At 29.0% G+C, this 20,123-nt stretch overlaps 1 protein-coding gene across 3 annotated transcripts in view; it reads right to left on the bottom strand.

Annotated features, from left to right (window-relative positions):
* Nucleotides 1-20,123, bottom strand: part of rho-5 (rhomboid-5) — a 693,122-nt gene that overhangs the window by 141,169 nt on the left and 531,830 nt on the right. The gene's annotated exons all lie outside the window — the stretch shown is intronic.

Here is a 20,123-nt window from a genome sequence, read left to right as displayed (position 1 = left end):
CTGAAATAAATGGAATCTGCCAGTGTTATCGTTTTGTATTTTAATATTCACTAGTACCCGTTACATCTCTTTTTGTTATATACATATATATATATATATATATATATATATATATATATTATATATGTATATATCATATATATATATATATATATATATATATATATATATATATATATATATATATATAATTCAAAACTGGTCAATGTCCAGACAAATTTAAGGAAACAGTTCCTTATACAAGAAGTAATTCCTATACACAAGAGGGGAGATAAACTAACTTTGTCAAACTACACACCAATCTCGCTACTTATCACTTTAACAAAAATCTTTGAAAAATGTCTTAAAATCAGATTAATATCCTTCTTTGATAAACACAACATATTATCGTCTTCGCAGTTTGGATTCCGTGAAGGTATTTCGACAAATGACGCTATAATAGAACTCATCAATCAAATATACAATCGAATTGACAATAGCCAACCTACTGCTTGTGTATATCTAGACCTGGCAAAAACATTGAATACTGTAAGTCATCCAAAACTGTAACGAATATTTTGCCTACCACATAGGGTATTATTATGGGGGGTTGAAAATTGGAATAGGGCAAGCAAATAAACGAAACTGTTGCGAACGGCACTCACAGTTTATTTGGAGAGCTGGGTCGTGGATAAGTGAACGGCAAGGGAGTTGGATTGGTACAACTACAAAGATGAAACAAAAGGGGTTAGAAACTTTTTTTTTTAATAAATAAACGAAATGGTTTAGGAAAAAAATTACACATTTATTGTTATCTTACCACAAACAGTTACGAATATAGATAATAACAATAAAATACAAAATATCAAAATACTTGCCATGTCCTACCCGTTTACAAACTCTAGAAGTTGGAGATATTACAAAACTTACAATTGTTACTTGGCGATAATTTGCAGCAGAAATAAATTATTACAAATATAAAAATATCTTTTTAAATGAAACTATGCATATAGGTTAACCTCTAAAAAAAAACAAAAACAAACTCTCAAATATGATTAAGATATTTACCAGATGTCAAAAATAGTGCTAACTGTCATACGTCAATACTACCTAATCTTGAAACTGAGAACAATGAAAATGACAGCTAAGCCACATCCTAAAATCAACAATTTTAATTATTACAATTTCTTAAATTGTTATGAAAGCAATTATTATTAGAAAATGTTTATCTTTAAAAATCAACACAAAAGAGTTACCTGGATTTCTTTACTTTGAATTTCTGAAGTTAGGAACTGGCTTTACACTCTCTGCCACACGAACAAATTTATCTCCAAACTGCAAAAAAAATTCTAAAACGGCTTCTTAGGACTGACAAATTGAGGTTGAAGTAGGGGCACTGAACGAAAAATTTGAAGCTCCGCTTCTTATAAAACTGAAATACCCACATGGAAGAACCATGTGGGTATTTTTCAAAGTTGTTGTAAACGCCGTTTTACAAATATCTCAGATAAGAGACGGCTTACAAATAAAAACAGTGATTACTCGTTCAAAATTGATACATTACATTGAGTATAATTCACTTTTTTCCACAAATTTGCTGGTTTTTTAACTTCGACACTCGTAGCGTCTTGACTCAATGACCAATCTTTCAAACCTTCACTTAAACTTCACATGAACTTTACACTGCTACACATTTTCCATGAAAAGAGATAAAACAACGAAAAAACTTTACAAATTTGACGCAAAATTTGGACCAACAATGAAGACAGCTGCCCCTGACAATGGCTCCAGCGAGAGTGACGTAATTCTTAAAAAATCACTCGCTTCCCCGCATAACCTTCTCAGCGATCTAAGTGGATGTTTACTTGAAACGCAATATTAAGCAGAAAACGATCAGAGAAAACACCAAAGAATATGCGTGTGTGATATATTAACAAACTGTAAAATGTGTTTATATCAACTCGGCGACGCAAAAAGAATTGAAATCACTTTTTGGGTGTTTTAACGTATACGAGGGGATTTAAATATATACCAAAGAATTTAAAAATGCTACAAAACTACTAGAAGCACTAGAAAATAGTGGAATACGCGACAATGCTCATGATTTCCTGATGTCTTACTTGGACAACAGACGATAAATTGTTAGGGTAAATAATCTTAACAGTAATAAACTTCATTTAAGATCCCGCAAGGTACAGTATTAGGACCACTACTATTCATTATTCAATATCCATGTCAACGATCTGTATAATCTCAATACCAAGGGAAAGATAGTAAGTTTTGCAAATGACACTGCAATTTTAAATATAATAAAGAATAAAATTAAATTAGATATGGTCAAACCAATATAATGATTTAATTATAAAGGTTTAACAATTAATTACGAAAAACGTTTTTTGTTCCGTTCTGCAGTTACAAAATAACACTACCTTCTTATAGTTCTATAACAATTAAAAACACGAAGGGAAATATAATTATAAAATCAAGTAACACTATAAAATATCTTGGATTAAAAATCGACTCTCATTTAAGATTGGAGGTCCATATAGATGAAATAAGAAAGTGTTTGAGAGTTCCAAAGTTCAAATTTCTCAAATCTAAAATTGATTTAAAATATTTTAAAATATTCTATTATGCACTAGGTGAGTCTAGAATTAGATATGGAATTCTTGGGTGGCGCGATGTACAAAAAACTTAAAGAAAGTCTACATAGTAGAAAAAAAAATAATGAAAATAGTCATTAATAAAAAATGACATACTCCTCTCATTTATTATTCTGTGATACTAACGTAATGGATACGAGGCAAATTTATATGTACTCCCTGCTACTGTACACATAGATGGGAAGACCTGGTTCATTTCGGTGACCCGGGTCTTCCAGGTCATTCATTAAAATGATCCGTTCCTATAGATCCGTTCATATGAACGACTAATTAAATTTGTTGTGTAGAGTTTAATATTGATATGTTTATGAATCTTTCTGAGAGTATATGAATTAATGATAATGCAGGACCCGTTCATAGAGATTTGTTCATTAGAACGGCTTTAATTATATTGTTGTTTACGTGTAAAATTCGATATTGTTACTATAAATTTAAGAATGAAATATAGTTTAAGGGTGATATTAAGATTTGTATTTCTCAAATCATCTTCAGAAATCATTAAAATATAAAAAAAAATACTTGAAAAAGTTAAGTAAAATTACAAATTTCATATTGTTATGTTCATGAATGAATGATAATGCAACAATTAAAATGGATTTTATTTCCTACAAATTTATAAACAGAACAGACTACGGGACTATTGACTCGACAATTCGAATGTATGTAATTTTACAGTTTTGTAGCGAAAATTCACCGTTCTGGTAAACTGAAATCGGCGTTTGAACAATCCTTTGCGGTTCGCGGTTCATGCATTAATTTGACCGAGCAACGTGTCGCAATCACATAGTTCGTTTCGTAAACACTAGACAGCGTCATTCATTAGGCATGATTCATAGGGTCATTCGAACGATAGGGTCACAGAATGTGATTGTATCAATCACGGGTCTTCGGAAAGATCAGATCTTTGTGAACGGATCGTTCGTGACCTTCTCATAGTCACATACAAGCATATGCATATCCTGCAAACATTACTGCAAATCTGACAGTTGTTTTATGTGGCTCTACAATAAAGATGGATACAATAAAATAGCGCATTACTGTTTTAATGATGAGGGGCTACGGCAATAGAAGATCTTAGTTAAGTAGCCAACTTGTTCAACGATACCAATGGAAAACTTGAGTTATTCTGAAACTGTAACTATAACTAAAAAAAAAATTATTCTTTATAAAAAGAATGAATTTAATATTCTGAATGATTTAAAACCTAGAATACAATGTTATTCAAAAATTACATTTTTTCAGACATATATCAGACAGTATATTATCAATAAATATGAAATTTTATGTAGAGTTAACAATATCCACAATTCATATTTTTTTAGAAACCGCGTATATGAATGAAAAAACTTATATTTAAAGATTCTATTTTAGGTTTTAGAACATGCAGAACTTTTTATAAGTAATAAATATTTTTCATAAAAGTAATAATAAAAAAGTTTCCCATATGGTGTCGCCTTATTTGATTTTATAGATTTTTATAGAAATATATTAGCTCAGAAGCTGTTTATTCAAAGATTTGCGGTGTACAATAAATCAACCAAAGTGTCCGTGTTTAACTGGGTTATTCCAGCCTGTTAAAATACTGTGCAGCTTAAAATTCACAGCCATTATCCGATTATACATGTCGCATTTGATTTCTGGGAACATTTCCAGACAAATGCATTTTCGTGATTACCAACTATCCATCGATTATCAGCCATGCGTTCGCAGTTTATGCTGTCAAGATTACTAAATGCAGAGCTCAGTTCGGGAGATATCGAAAAAATATAACTAAATATGTCCTGTAATCGAATACTTCCGGCATTTGTAGATATAAGGTTAATATTTTAAATTGAATGCTTACTTTTATAGAAAAATCATCTAAAAAGGGAGAAATAAATCAAGACTCATAGGTGTAATAATGTAATGTATGGTACCAGCTATACCCATCGACATTCTTTGTCAATTTGACGTACAAATTTTCTCATCGGCTGCATCCTCCATCTAATTTTGGACTACCTCTACGTATTCTTCACTCTGCCCTGACATAAAGACTGGTCTCAGGGAATTGTCCTGTTGTGGTTGTATCAGATGTCCTTCTTATCTTGGTCTTCCTATCCTGATAATAGTACATTTACTTCATCTTTTCAACCAGATATGTGTTTGTATTTTCAACATAACATTTTCAAATATGCCCCCAAATCTTCCCACCAGGATCATACGTTTTTAAACATATGCAGAAGGTTTTCATCCGCTTTAGAGATGGTCCTTGTAGGGGATGTAAGTTAAATCTTATTAGAATTTCACGTAGAGTAATACAAAAACAAATCACTTAAACTAAACTGTATTGAAGAAATAAAAAAGGCACATGTAAAATATTTTGTAAGCGATAAATTTAAAACTAGCGTCCTTATTGTAACGATGTTGTGATGAGACTGTCTTCTGTCCGCAACTACCTGTAGCCCCTCTCGAGCGGTGTTAGATAAAAGGTCGGGTAAAATTTAACTGCAGATATATTATACGAGGTTGCTCGAAAGTTTTAACAGTCCTTGTTTCGTATTTGCAGGTCGATACTGGTAAAATAAAAGTTTTGTATATTGTTATTTTTTCTGGCTTGTTTTTGCCTTTTAGTTGCCTATTTAGCCCGAAGTAGCACTTGTTTGCTAAGATTACACTTCTTTTTATTTCCTCTGTGATACAATTCTAATTGGTCACAAAAGTACGCAAAGGACATAACCGGATAAGAATGTTATAATTTCCCCAGCGGAAACTTGACCTTAAATTTTGAGATAGTGTTCGACATCATAAAAAAAAGATTCACCAAATTTTAGCACAAAATATGGACACATAACCTCCAAATTTAATAAAACACCAAAAAATCGTTTTTTGGCCATAACTCGCTTAATTTTTTACCAAAATAGATTTCTTTTTTTTAATTAAAGGTTTTTTTGCTGTAAAAAAATAAGAGTTGCAGGAAATTCAAATTGATTTGAGCGTTTCAAAATTTTAAACGCCTATAAAAATCATTAAAACTATGTTCCAAAATTTTTAAAGTGGTATAAGGCCGTTAAAAATCGATAAAAACTGGTTTTTGCCGTTGTTTCGCCGTTTATTAAGTTACATTTTTAATTAGAGATGCGCTACTGTTTTAAAAGATATTTGTGTAAATAGTTGACATCAGTACCTTTAATTTGGACCCCAGATGAACCATTTTGGACTCTTCCAAAGTTATGCTGATTTCAAAGACAAAAATCTAATTAAATCCATGGCGTCGCGTCGGTTCTCCGGTGTTTTAATAATTTTTTCCCATTTGTGAGTTATAGCTTTTGTTAAAGAGACGCTACTTTTTTGAAAATCATTTGTGTTAACAGTTGACATCAATACCTTTAATTTTAGACAGCAGGTCTGGTTAGAATGTTCGGTTTTCCGGATATTTCGCCAACTATTATTAATCTCTTTAAATAAAGAATTTTCACTTCACTGAAGTAAACTCAACTCCATTTACCACATGCTAGGTTTGAAATATAACTGAATGTTTACAGTAATAAATGATAATATAAAAACGTGGTATATCTATGACTCACTAACTTTCCAATTCAGGTAATGTGGTTATCAGACTAAACATTATTCTTTCTTAGTAAATAATCGTGAGTGTAAGTCCGGACCTTTATATTTGCATTCATTGCTTTTATCGGTAATATGACTCAGGGATTAAAGCTAAAATAACATCTGCATATTCTCACCAAATTCCGTTTGTACTATAAAAGAGGCAGAATAAGAAAGGGAATATAATATCACAATCCTTGACACAAACAAAACGCTTAAGACAAGGTTGCTGCCTTGCTGACTTGGAAGAAAAAATGTGGTGTTATACAATACAATAAGCAGACGATCAGATCAGTGATCGCACAAGAGAAAGAGAATAGAAAGTACACTAGAATACATGTCAAGAAAACTGATAGACAAATATCGAGATTGGGATCTGAAAGTTAATACGGAATTACAATATATATATATATATATATATATATATATATATATATAGATATATAGTTGTTGTTATATATCTATATATATATATATATATATATATATATTGTTATGATGTGTTTTTTTGTTTGAATTATGAGCAATGAGTATTTTTAATAATATAATATATAGGGTTTTTATCGCGGTTCTCAAAGAATTAGCTTGTAAGTACTTTTTTAAATTATCTTTATTATAACTATTATGAAACACACATATATATCTAACCTAGCCAATGTAAATTTAAAATAAACTATCTTTAAATTGATGTTCTTATAAAACTAATTAAATTCTATAGACAATGTTAAATTTAAACAAACTATCTTCAAAATTGAAATTGTTATGACATTAACTAAATTATATTAACAAAATTTTGTACCTTTCTTTCACTGAATGCCTAAATGAACTGTTTTCCACTATATATATTCTAATCACCACTGAAAGTCTTCGTACTTCGGTTATCCTTGTTTTTGTGAAATTACTTTTTTCAATTATCAGCTTCTACCAATTTAAGATATAGTTTTCTTCACCAGCATTTCTACACCACCAACCAAACCAGCAAACAGCATTTATATTTATTTTTCTTTTCAATATAGCAATATCCAATTATTATAAGTTGATTTATACTAATCTCCAACCATAATATAATTTAATTTCTTCCAATATACTTTTTTTTTAATCTTCAATAATTATTTGTGTATAATTATAAATGTGCATTAAATATATGCATAATTTTTAATCTTCTTTTAACTCACTATATTAAACAATTTGACTATTTGTACCTGATTCTCTGACTCCAAATAATCTTTCATATTTCTTACTAAACTTTTCTGACTGACTTCTTGAAAATTCTGAACAATTTATTTCACTCTACTAACTGTGTCTAATAACTTTCATAATAAACTGGCCTGACTTCTGACTAAAAACTTCCAAAAACTTCTGAACAATTGACTTCACTAAGTAAATGTATCTATCTTCTAACTAACTTTCATGATAAAACTGCTAAAAAACTGCCATCTTGAATCCAAATCACGGGTATTTATATGTTTTGGATTTCTAGAACCATCTCGTAAGATATCATGTTCTATTTAGATCTATTTAATACATGTCTGAATTTTCTGGAACAAACCATTTCGCAAACATGGCCATCTCCGGAGATCCAGAGAATTCCATTCTTTTCTATTAATAATTTTGTTTACATTTAGGCTTTTCAGATCAGAATATATAATTAAATTAGTAACTAACACTCTAATTTAATAAAATACACATTTCAAACAATATATTATTATAATAACCCCACTTATATTCGTATTATGATTCTTAATTTGACACTTGGAGTATGTATAGTTGGTTGCCTAGGCACATGGCTCACTTAAATCTATTTACAACATTAAAATTACTAAATACAACTTTTTACAATAATTATTATATGCTAATTTATTAAAAATGCCCTCACATAAATATATTTTTATTAAATTCTCTAGTATATAACTTATTTAAAACAACCAAATATCTAATATTATGTAGTATATAACTTATAAATTATTTTCTATAAACCCTAATCGTCACAATACCCCAAAAATAATATTTAAAATAAATAATTTACTTATTATTTTTTTAAATATTAATTTTCTCATACCTTATTAAATTTAATAAATTAATAATTCAATTTTTTTTTTATTATTTAAAGTGTGTTAAATACATCCCTGTTCGCTGTCTATGTCAAAACAGAGAACAACGGATCACAGTTCGGCTATTCTATGGTCAAACTGTCATGTCAAATGGAGAATGGATTTTATCAGAGAATAAAATATAACCTTAATTAAAAATATAATGGATATTGTGTTCTGTTTATTTATAGACAAAATCTAGGAATTGTTTCCATTCAAAAGGCTTTCATCCATATAAATTGGTAAGTTTTACACTTTTTATACAGACATTTACACAATCAATTCTGTATCTAACCCCAAATTATGATTTTTAGGGTACAAATTAATTTCCATATATACAAAATTCAACAAGTATGATGTCAAATTGATTCAAAATAATGAAATCTACCATCTACCATTTAACAAATCAAGTCTATTGAATAAAATGGATATATCAGTAAGTTATTAGTGTTATTATATTTGTGTTAAAGGTATAGAAAACATTATTCAATCTCTTCATGATACTTAAAGATGTCATTGATATGAAACAGGCCTCTTAGTCTGTTCTCTGCATCTATTAACACATAACTATTTAGTCCATTCTGATTTTCAATTGTATATGGACCTTCAAACATTGGTTGTAATTTCTTACAACGGTTTTCTTTAACATTACTTTTTCTAAGTGAACGAATTAACACTAGGTCTCCTTTTTGAAATGTGATTGGTTTTTTTATATTTCGATTTTGTCTTCTGATATATTTTTCAGCTTTCCTCCTAATTCGGTTATTCACTTTCTGCATTACTTGTTCTAACATATCCTGATTATATTCACTAATCCACTTTCTGTTTCCTATATGGCCAAACATTAAATATTCTGGTACTTCCTCTGTGTTCAAATTATGTGTATTATTTAAAAAATACTCTACTTGTGGTATATGTTGCTGCCAAGTTTCATGTTGGTTTTGGCACAGTATCCTTAAATATTTTATAACTTCTTTAATATATCTTTCTGCAGGATTTGCCTGAGGATGTCTGATACTTGTAAAATGAATGTTGATTCCCTTTTTCTCACAAAATGCCCGAAATTTTTGGTTGTTAAAATATGTAGCATTATCTATTATGCAATTTCTAAATGGTCCTATTTCTTCGAAAAATTGATTAATATATAATTTTAATGTTTTAACATTTGTTCTAGAGCAGGGATATAGTTTAATAAATTTTGTATATAAATCAACTATCACTAGTATATGCTTTTTTCCTGTTGGACTGAGAACTAAATTTGAAATAAAATCCATGGAAACTGTATTTAACTTTTCATATACAACATTAGATTTATATGTGTTCTGGTTTTTGAAATTCTTTTCTTTGTTTAGTTGACATATTGGGCATTGGGTAGTAATTTCTTTTGCTATACTTATGTCATTCTTTGCAAAATAATTGTCCCTAAATAGCATCCATAGCTTTCTTGAACCAATATGCATATAATTGTTATGTAAATTTTTCAATATTTTCTTTGCTAAAGTTCTAGTTATTACATATACTTCTATGCCATTTATTATTTTATAATATACCCCATCTTTCCTAAGGACTTTTTGTTTTTCACTCAAATTGATCTGATCTCTTATAATTTCTTCTTTAGAATATAATCCAGTACTTTCTACTAATTGATTTAATCCAATTTTTATTGTTCGCTGCCCTTTTTGTGGTGTATTTTCTAACCTTGATAAAGCATCTGCCACTATATTGGATTTTCCAGAAATGTATTTGATTTCAAAGCAGTATTCACTAAGTATTAGACTCCACCGATGTATTCTACTGTTTCCATATTTGTTATTTAATATAGACGTTAAAGCTTGGTGATCTGTTTCTATAGTAAATTCATTACCCAACAAATATAATCTTAATTTTGTGACACAGTGTATTATACTTGCTAGTTCTAATTCTGAAACTGAGTAACCCTTTTCATGTGGCTTTGTGATTCTTGAAATGAATTGTATTGGGTATTCGACCCCATCATGTATTTGTAATAATACCCCTGATAATCTCTCTATTGATGCATCTGTTCTTAGTATGAATGGCTGTGTATAGTCAGGATAGTATATTTTCAAATTTGACAGAAAAATGTTTTTAATTTCTTGGAATGCTAGTTCTCTTCTCTGATCCCATCTCCATTTTACACCTTTTCTCAGTAGTTCAAGTAATGGAATTTCTTTTATACTTAGATCTGGTATCATCCTTTTATAATAATTAATTATTCCAATAAATCCTCTTAAAGTTCTTAAATTGTGTGGTGTTTTATATTCCTGAATGACTTGTGTCCGTTCTGGATCCATTTCGATTCCCTTAGTATTAAGTTTATAACCCAAATATATTACTTCTTTTTGAAAAAATGTACATTTTTCTTGATTTATTTTTAGTCCAACTTTGTCTAATCTATTTATTATAATTTTTAGGTGTTTCTCATGATCTTCAGCCGTTTTAGAAAAAATTAATATATCATCAATGTAGTGAATTACAAAATGTTCATATTGATCCAAAATATCATGAAGACATCTACATAGAGCACTGCAAGATGATTGAAGTCCAAATGGTACTACTTTGAATTGATATACTACTCCATCTATCTGAAATCCTGTATACTGTCTACTTTTTCTTTCTAGAGGTATTAACCAGAAACTATGCTGTAAATCGATTTTAGTGAAAAATGACATTCCTGTAATTCTTCCTAATATTCCATCTATACTCATTGGTGCTTCAAATTGCTTTTCAGTAATCTTGTTAATATTCCTTGCATCCAAACATAACCTGATTTCACCTGATCTTTTTCGTACTACTACTATGGGGTTAATAAAATGTGTGTCTGCCTTCTCAATGATCCCATCTTCTAACATATTATTAATTGTTTTGTTTACTTCTTCTCTGTATTTATATGGTATTGGGTATGATTTTGTTTTAAAATCTTTTTCTTCTTTAACCTTTATATTATGGATATAATTTTGTGCAATTCTATTTTCTTTATTGACAAGTCCCTTGTGTTGCTGCAATATGGAAATGACTATTGATTTATATTCTTCAGGGCAATTTAAAACTTTCATCATATCTTCTTCTTTACAAATAACATTATTCTTCATTATGTACTCATTATTCCTTGCTTCCAATTTTACGCACTCCGCCTCGTAGGCATCCATCTGCTTAAAATTTCCATTCCTTAAATATTCACTACAATAATTATTCTTTACATTCTTTTGGGACATTTCCCTATCATCAAAATACATTTCTTCTTCATAAACATCATTATTTTCTTTTAATAATATCCTATCAACTCTTATTCCTTCTTCTACCTCATCTTTCTGCATAAATTTAATTATTTGCCCTTCCAAAGTTACCATTTTTTCTTCAAAATCTATCTTTACTTTCTTCTTTTCCAATTCATCATTTCCCATTAATATATCAACACATAAATCCTTGACAATAAATCCTTGCATATTAATTTCTTTATTAAGAATATTAAATTTAAAATTGGCTAGTTTATCAATTTCACCCAACTTCTTATTATTTGCACCAATAACTTTAATTTTTGGAATCTTTATTATATCTGATAGTTTTAATGTATTAAAAATAAAATTCTCCGAGACTAATGTACTTTCTGAACCAGTATCTATCATAATTTTAATCATTTTATTTTTGGCCAAAGCATTTATATAAATTAAATTAATGGATTCAATAATTTTATCTTCATCTAAAGAAATAAATTCAGAAGGTTTTTCATAATAGCAATGGCCTAACTTGTAATTCAGAAAGTTTACTGCACAAAATTTTGATTATTAGAATTGTCAGATTGTATCTGACCACTTGGATCTGATGTACTATGTCTTTCCCTACTATGACTTCTACTCACATTTTCCTGCCTTGTAGTACTTCGTTCCCTGTCTTCGCAGCTTCTATTCCTTCGAACACAATTTACCTGTCTGTTATAGTTAGGTCGCTCTGTATTTCTTCTATTGTTAAAATCTTGTCTATTATTATTAGTACTGTTATTAAAATGTTGTCTATTATAACTAGTATTGTTATTACAATTTTGTCTAATTTGATTACTGTTATTATTATTAAAATTTTGTAAATTATTACCATACCTAGTATTATTGTTATATGATTGTCTATATTGTTGATTATCATTTTTTTTATATTGAAAGTTATTATTGTTTTTTCTGTTGTTAGTATTACTTGTCATATTGCCTCTTTGTATTCTTTGAATAAAATTAATGAAACTATCTATTGTTTGAATATTTTGTACAGTTACGGTTTGCACAACATCAGCATCAAAATGTCTAGATACATTTAAGACTGTTTCATCCTCTCTAAGTGGTGGTTCTAAATATTTTGCAACTGTTATCAGTTTTAATGCATAATCTACCATATTTGATTTTAAATTGTGATTATACTTTCCAAAATATAGAATTTCTCTAAACTTTGCTTGCTCTAATTCACCCCAATAATAATTTAAAAATTTATTTTCAAATGTTTGAAAGTTATCTAAATCATTTTCAATACTAGCAAACCAAGTTGCTGCATTGTCATTTAATGTCACTCTAATATAATCATTAATATCATTAATATTATTCACAAATCTTAATTTATGTTTTAAACTATTTATGTATACTCTAGGATGCAAATTTTTTATATTACCAGAGAATTTAATCCCAGTCTCATTTGTTAAATTTAAGTAAGGTCTCCCTATGTCTCTCATTTGTGAAATATCATCTATTCTCTGTTCCACATTTCTTATTTGATTACAATTTATTTGGATATTTTGTTGTATATCGTCTAATTTTTCTTCTGTGTTTCTCCTGTCTTCGTTAATTTTTACTTCTAAGTTACATTTCTGTAACTCTATTTTCTGTTCTATATCTATCTTATTATCTTGAATAATCCTCTTTACTTCTGTCCTCTCATTGTCTATCCTTTTCTTGTAGTCATTCCGTATACTTTTTATTTCATTTGCTACTTTTTTCTCTGCAGCTTCAAGTTTTTTATCCATTTGTTTTACAATTTTATTATTATTATCTTCTATTTTCTTTTCTAATTTTCTATAATTCTCTTCCAATTTCTGTTCCATTTTTTTCATGTCTTCTTTGACTTCTTTTGAATTCTCTTCCAATTTTTTTATGTCTTCTTTGATTTCTTTTGAATTCTCTTCCATTTTCTGTTCCATTTTTTTTATGTCTTCTTTGACTTCTTGTGAATTCTGTTCCATTTTGTGTTCTATTTTTTTCGTATTCTCTTCCATTGTCTTGTTCATCTGCATCAATAATGACATCAAAGCTGCCATATTGACATTTTCCTCTCTTTCTGGATTCATTTCTGCAGTATCTTGTGGAGCTTGAACTAAACTCTCCTCTTGTATAGGTTGTGTTTCTACTTCCACATCTTCTTCATTCTTTTTGCTTCTTGTACCTTTCTTTCCTTGAGACATTTTGAGACTTTACTTGTTCAAATATAATTAAAATAAAATCTATAATTTTTTTTTTCTACTGATAATTAATTTAATTATATGAGAGCACTTATCTTCCCAAACTAATTCTTTTAAATAGAGAGCCACCGCGTTGGGCGCCAAATTGTTATGATGTGTTTTTTTGTTTGAATTATGAGCAATGAGTATTTTTAATAATATAATATATAGGGTTTTTATCGCGGTTCTCAAAGAATTAGCTTGTAAGTACTTTTTTAAATTATCTTTATTATAACTATTATGAAACACACATATATATCTAACCTAGCCAATGTAAATTTAAAATAAACTATCTTTAAATTGATGTTCTTATAAAACTAATTAAATTCTATAGACAATGTTAAATTTAAACAAACTATCTTCAAAATTGAAATTGTTATGACATTAACTAAATTATATTAACAAAATTTTGTACCTTTCTTTCACTGAATGCCTAAATGAACTGTTTTCCACTATATATATTCTAATCACCACTGAAAGTCTTCGTACTTCGGTTATCCTTGTTTTTGTGAAATTACTTTTTTCAATTATCAGCTTCTACCAATTTAAGATATAGTTTTCTTCACCAGCATTTCTACACCACCAACCAAACCAGCAAACAGCATTTATATTTATTTTTCTTTTCAATATAGCAATATCCAATTATTATAAGTTGATTTATACTAATCTCCAACCATAATATAATTTAATTTCTTCCAATATACTTTTTTTTTAATCTTCAATAATTATTTGTGTATAATTATAAATGTGCATTAAATATATGCATAATTTTTAATCTTCTTTTAACTCACTATATTAAACAATTTGACTATTTGTACCTGATTCTCTGACTCCAAATAATCTTTCATATTTCTTACTAAACTTTTCTGACTGACTTCTTGAAAATTCTGAACAATTTATTTCACTCTACTAACTGTGTCTAATAACTTTCATAATAAACTGGCCTGACTTCTGACTAAAAACTTCCAAAAACTTCTGAACAATTGACTTCACTAAGTAAATGTATCTATCTTCTAACTAACTTTCATGATAAAACTGCTAAAAAACTGCCATCTTGAATCCAAATCACGGGTATTTATATGTTTTGGATTTCTAGAACCATCTCGTAAGATATCATGTTCTATTTAGATCTATTTAATACATGTCTGAATTTTCTGGAACAAACCATTTCGCAAACATGGCCATCTCCGGAGATCCAGAGAATTCCATTCTTTTCTATTAATAATTTTGTTTACATTTAGGCTTTTCAGATCAGAATATATAATTAAATTAGTAACTAACACTCTAATTTAATAAAATACACATTTCAAACAATATATTATTATAATAACCCCACTTATATTCGTATTATGATTCTTAATTTGACACTTGGAGTATGTATAGTTGGTTGCCTAGGCACATGGCTCACTTAAATCTATTTACAACATTAAAATTACTAAATACAACTTTTTACAATAATTATTATATGCTAATTTATTAAAAATGCCCTCACATAAATATATTTTTATTAAATTCTCTAGTATATAACTTATTTAAAACAACCAAATATCTAATATTATGTAGTATATAACTTATAAATTATTTTCTATAAACCCTAATCGTCACAATATATATATATATATATATATATATATATATATATATATATATATATATATATATATATATATATATATATATATTGTAATTCCGTATTAACTTTCAGATCCAACAACTATGTGGTACCCCAGGAACGCTAAGAGACCAAAGGGGCGCCCAAATCTCAGATGGGATTATGATATTAGAAAATTAACAGGAACAACGTGGTCTCGAATAGCACAAGATAGAAAAATATGGGCGCAAATGAGCGCAAATTATTAGAACAACGTATAACTAAGACATCGTCGAATATAGAATAACATTGAAATAAGGGAGGCTGCACCGTAATTGGAAACGGTTGATAAAGCTGCACATGATGATGATGATATATAGATATATATATATATATATATATATATATATATATATATATATATATATATGCATAGGAATTACAGAATCGCTTGATGATTCGGACTTATATGTTGACAGAAGTTGACAAAAAAGCCAAAAAACGACCTATCAGTAATAGAAATGTACTTTTGAAAAATATCTAGACTGTAGAATATTAAAAACGAAGAAATTAGAAGGTAAATGGAATTACAAGAAACAATAATATAACGTATAGAAAAGCAATAATTAACATGGTACGGAGACATAAGGCTAATGAAAGAAAAACGACTCCCAAAAAAGACATTGTAATGGATCCCACTGCGTTTATTGAATAGGTTGGTGATATGATGAGGTGCCTTGTCGTCCTTAGTAATTGAACTCATGGAAAATTGTATTTACACTTACTATATTATTTTATTGACTAACAATTAACTTTTGTGTATAATCACGACTGGTAAACGAAACATATTTGTAAACACATAATATTGACCCACGCTCTAATTATAATACTACGATGTTCTTCATATCAAGTTACATCATCATTTATAGGTAGATATAAAAAATACTACGTGCATTAGAATAATGTAAATATTTAAAGTTGAAAATCGCGAGGTAATTCACCAAAGATGGTTAGTGTGTTTAGAAATTTAGAAATTAGCAAAAAACACTGTAGCAAACTATTTTATTTTTGTAGGGTTTTTATGTTCAGGGTAAATTACCTTACTACACCACCGGAGAAGAGAAAATAAGGCAGACCACCTACAACATGGCTACACGACAAGGAATTACCAAAGCAATTATACACTGAGCGGCAAAAATTTCCGAAAATAAAAATTCATTGGAAGTTTTATGCACTGTTTCATGTTGCGTCTGAAGTTAAATATTTAAAAACTTACATGGACAATGCACATTAAAACTAAACGGAAACAACTTGTAGAAAATTAATTATATTTTCTACAATAGTTTGTTCTTCCATAATAATTTTAATAATGATTGTTATTCTCACTAATATATCTCACTAATTTTAAGACATTCAATCAGCATGACACGCCTTCTTTCTGCTGCATTGTATCTTCTGCGCCTGTCAGTTCTTAAGATTCAAAATATTCAAACCCAACTACCCTTAAAATCACTTCGTCTTTGCCTTCTCAAATAGAAGCACGTAAGTCAAACTTATTTTTCAGCTTTTCAAATAGAAGCAAGTTACAATTCTCACGCTTCTCAAATAGAAGCAGCTTTCAAGTAACTTATTTTATTAAATAGTTAATTAAATTCAGTGTCTGTGCATCGAATATGTAAGTACCTGAAATTATTCTTTTATCAGAAGAAAATCGACAGTTTGTGTGCCAACATTTCATGAATGCCGGTCCGAAAAATTACAGGGTTGCCGGATATTCAACAAACTATAAACTTTCTTGTTCTATAAATCGCATGTATTGTATTTAGCTTTAAGAACAATTATTAATATAAACAGTTGTGCGGTTTAAGAACGTTTTATATGAACATTTATGTTTTTATTATTATTAAAAAGGGTGATTTGTTGGCAATCCCGATTGTACTATTTATGCATGTAAATAATACAATAAAAATACTTCTAGCTTAATTCTTATTTTTAATTATTCTACTTTTAACTTTATTATCCACTATATTATTACTAATCCGCAATTTTGCGACCTAATGGTCGCTGGTCCTTCGAGGTTTTATTTATTTTTTATCTACCAAATGTAGGAAGGTGGGACTATAATTTTTCAAATATTTACTTTTAAATCATCGAACCAGCTACCTCATCCTTTCCCCTACATTTGTTTTGGTCATTATCGAGCCGGATTTCTTGTCAGATTTCATTCCTCTAATAATAATTCTATTACTTTTCAATAGCTAGCACGTTATTTGTCAAAATGACATTTTTATCATAATTATTCTATTACTTTTTGCTCACAATTGTTTTATCAATTTCTAAACTTATGCCGCTAATCACCTTCGAGTGCACCTGAACAATCTTTTATTAAAAACTCAAAACAGTGACAGTGATTTTATAACGGACAAAATAATTTTAAAACTTTATCGGGAGTGTTCGGTTTCCAGAAATTTTTGCGAACCGGCAACCCTGTTGAAACTGCATCAACCCTAAGTACGCGATAGTAACAGAACTAACGGTCCAGTTCCTTTATCTCTACACCATCTGTTGTGTTTGTGTTAAAAACATTAGCTTTATCGGCATTTAGTGACTGATTTTATAAGTCTTGCCGAAAGTTTATACCTGCCTACTTACAAACCTTTTGGGGTGTTTGGTAAATAAACACTACCTGATGTTGCAAGTTTATTTTAAAACGTTTTCGTAAACATTTGTAATTTTAAGAATTCATTTTTACGATCATACCTGTATTTGAGTATTTATCTACATAATATATTGAGTATTTATATTTCGTTTTATATATTTTGAACTGTTTGTTATTGTTTTATTTTTATAATCGATGTCTGCATTGTGATTTTCGTGATATTATTATTGATATTATCATTGTAACTGGTAATATTTTATTTTCTGTCTATTATTTTCTAGGTTTTTAATGATTATTAATAATTAATTTGAATTTTACCAGTTTGCTTATATTCTATCAACATATATTTGTTGCGTAGTGCATTCCTTATTTTCTGATTAGTGGCTTTTAATCCTTTCGTATTTTAAAATGGATCTAACCTCTATAAAAAATAAACGTAAAGGTTGTAAAATTCAATTGTCTAGGATCGAATCCTATATTAAAAATCTTGATGGATCGGAGGAAATCTGCATATTAAATGTAAAACTTCAAAATATTTTAAGTACCTACGAAAGTTACAAAAATCTTCAAAGTGATATAATTGCACTTGAAGATTTTAGCGATGTAGAAGTAAATGCAGAAAATTTAGTATCAGATCGTTTCGAGATTGCTATTGCTCAACTTGGATCCAATATTGAAAAACTTAAGGAAAAATTATCCAATAGTGATATTATTGAATCCTCTAATGTTGTTTTGCCAAAAATAAACATTAAACCTTTTACAGGGTTGGCTCAAGAATGGCCCTCATTTTTCGATCTTTTTTCAGCGGTAGTGCTGAATAACTCTAAATTAAAAACTGACGGGGAAAAATTTTATTATCTAAAAAGCTTACTGCGCGGTCCTCCTTTAGATTTGATTTCCAGTCTGAGCCTAACTAATCAGAATTTAAACGTTGCTCTAGATATTTTAAAAAAGACATATGACGATAATTTTAAGTTATTAATTTCTTTGTACCAAACTTTGGTAGAACAAAAAAGTTTATCAAAAAGCACAGCAAATGATTTGAAGGAATTCTATATTACCTCTCGTAAAACTTTCGATTTAATAAATAATACAGGTCATACTCCTCAAATCAAATTTGAATGTTTAATTATATTTTTGCTAGAACAAAAACTTGACTTTAATTCTAGAAAAGCGTTTGAGAGCGAGCGAGATACAGGAATCATTCCTACTGCGGAAGAATTTTTTGAATTTTTGAATAAAAGACAATCCGTTTTAGAAAATTTAAATCTTTTTGAACCCAATTCTTCCAAATCTTATTCCAGACAGACTGACAGCCGAAAAAATAAGGTTTCATTAGTTTCTAATGTAAATAACCTTCAACGTCAATCTTACAACTTCCGTGCTAATTGTTTTTATTGTAAAGAGTCTAATCATCTTATTTATGGATGTTCGAAATTTTTAACTTTAAAACCTCTAGAAAGATATCAATTTGTCAAATCTAAGAAATATTGCATAAATTGCCTCAGTAACACTCATGCAATACCGCAATGTAAATCCTTAAAAAGATGCTCCACTTGTGGGAAACCTCACCACACTTATTTACATTTTGATAATCAATCAAACTCATCCCCTAGTACTCAGACGCATAATAACGTTCCAAATATAAATACGACCTCTCGTTTTAGAGGAAACAATCATGGAACAGAACCATCTAATGTACATATTGTAAATAAATCTTTGTCTCCAAATATGAACCCTGTAAGTAATGAATTTATTGAATATGCTCATCCCTCATCTCAGCAAGCTTCACTCCATACTGTATCTATTTCTGATAACATAGTTCTTTTACCTACAGCTCTTGTAAATATCAGATGCTCTAATGGTCAACAAAAGGTGGCAAGAGCACTATTAGATTCTGCTAGTCAAATGAGTCTCATTGAAAGCTCCTTTGCAAAAAATTTGCAGCTGTCCTCTCGAACACAATTTGTAAATATTTCTGGGTTAGGTAGTACCAATTGTGCTAAAAGTAGAGAAGTGCTAGATATACAATTTAGTTCTCGTGTTAACCCATCAATTAGTTTTAACG

This window comes from Diabrotica undecimpunctata, chromosome 3 (genome assembly GCF_040954645.1).
Source record: "Diabrotica undecimpunctata isolate CICGRU chromosome 3, icDiaUnde3, whole genome shotgun sequence".
Classification (NCBI taxonomy): Eukaryota; Metazoa; Arthropoda; class Insecta; order Coleoptera; family Chrysomelidae; genus Diabrotica; species Diabrotica undecimpunctata.
The sequence above is the reverse complement of the archived record's forward strand: the minus strand, read 5'-3'. Positions and strand labels throughout refer to the sequence as shown.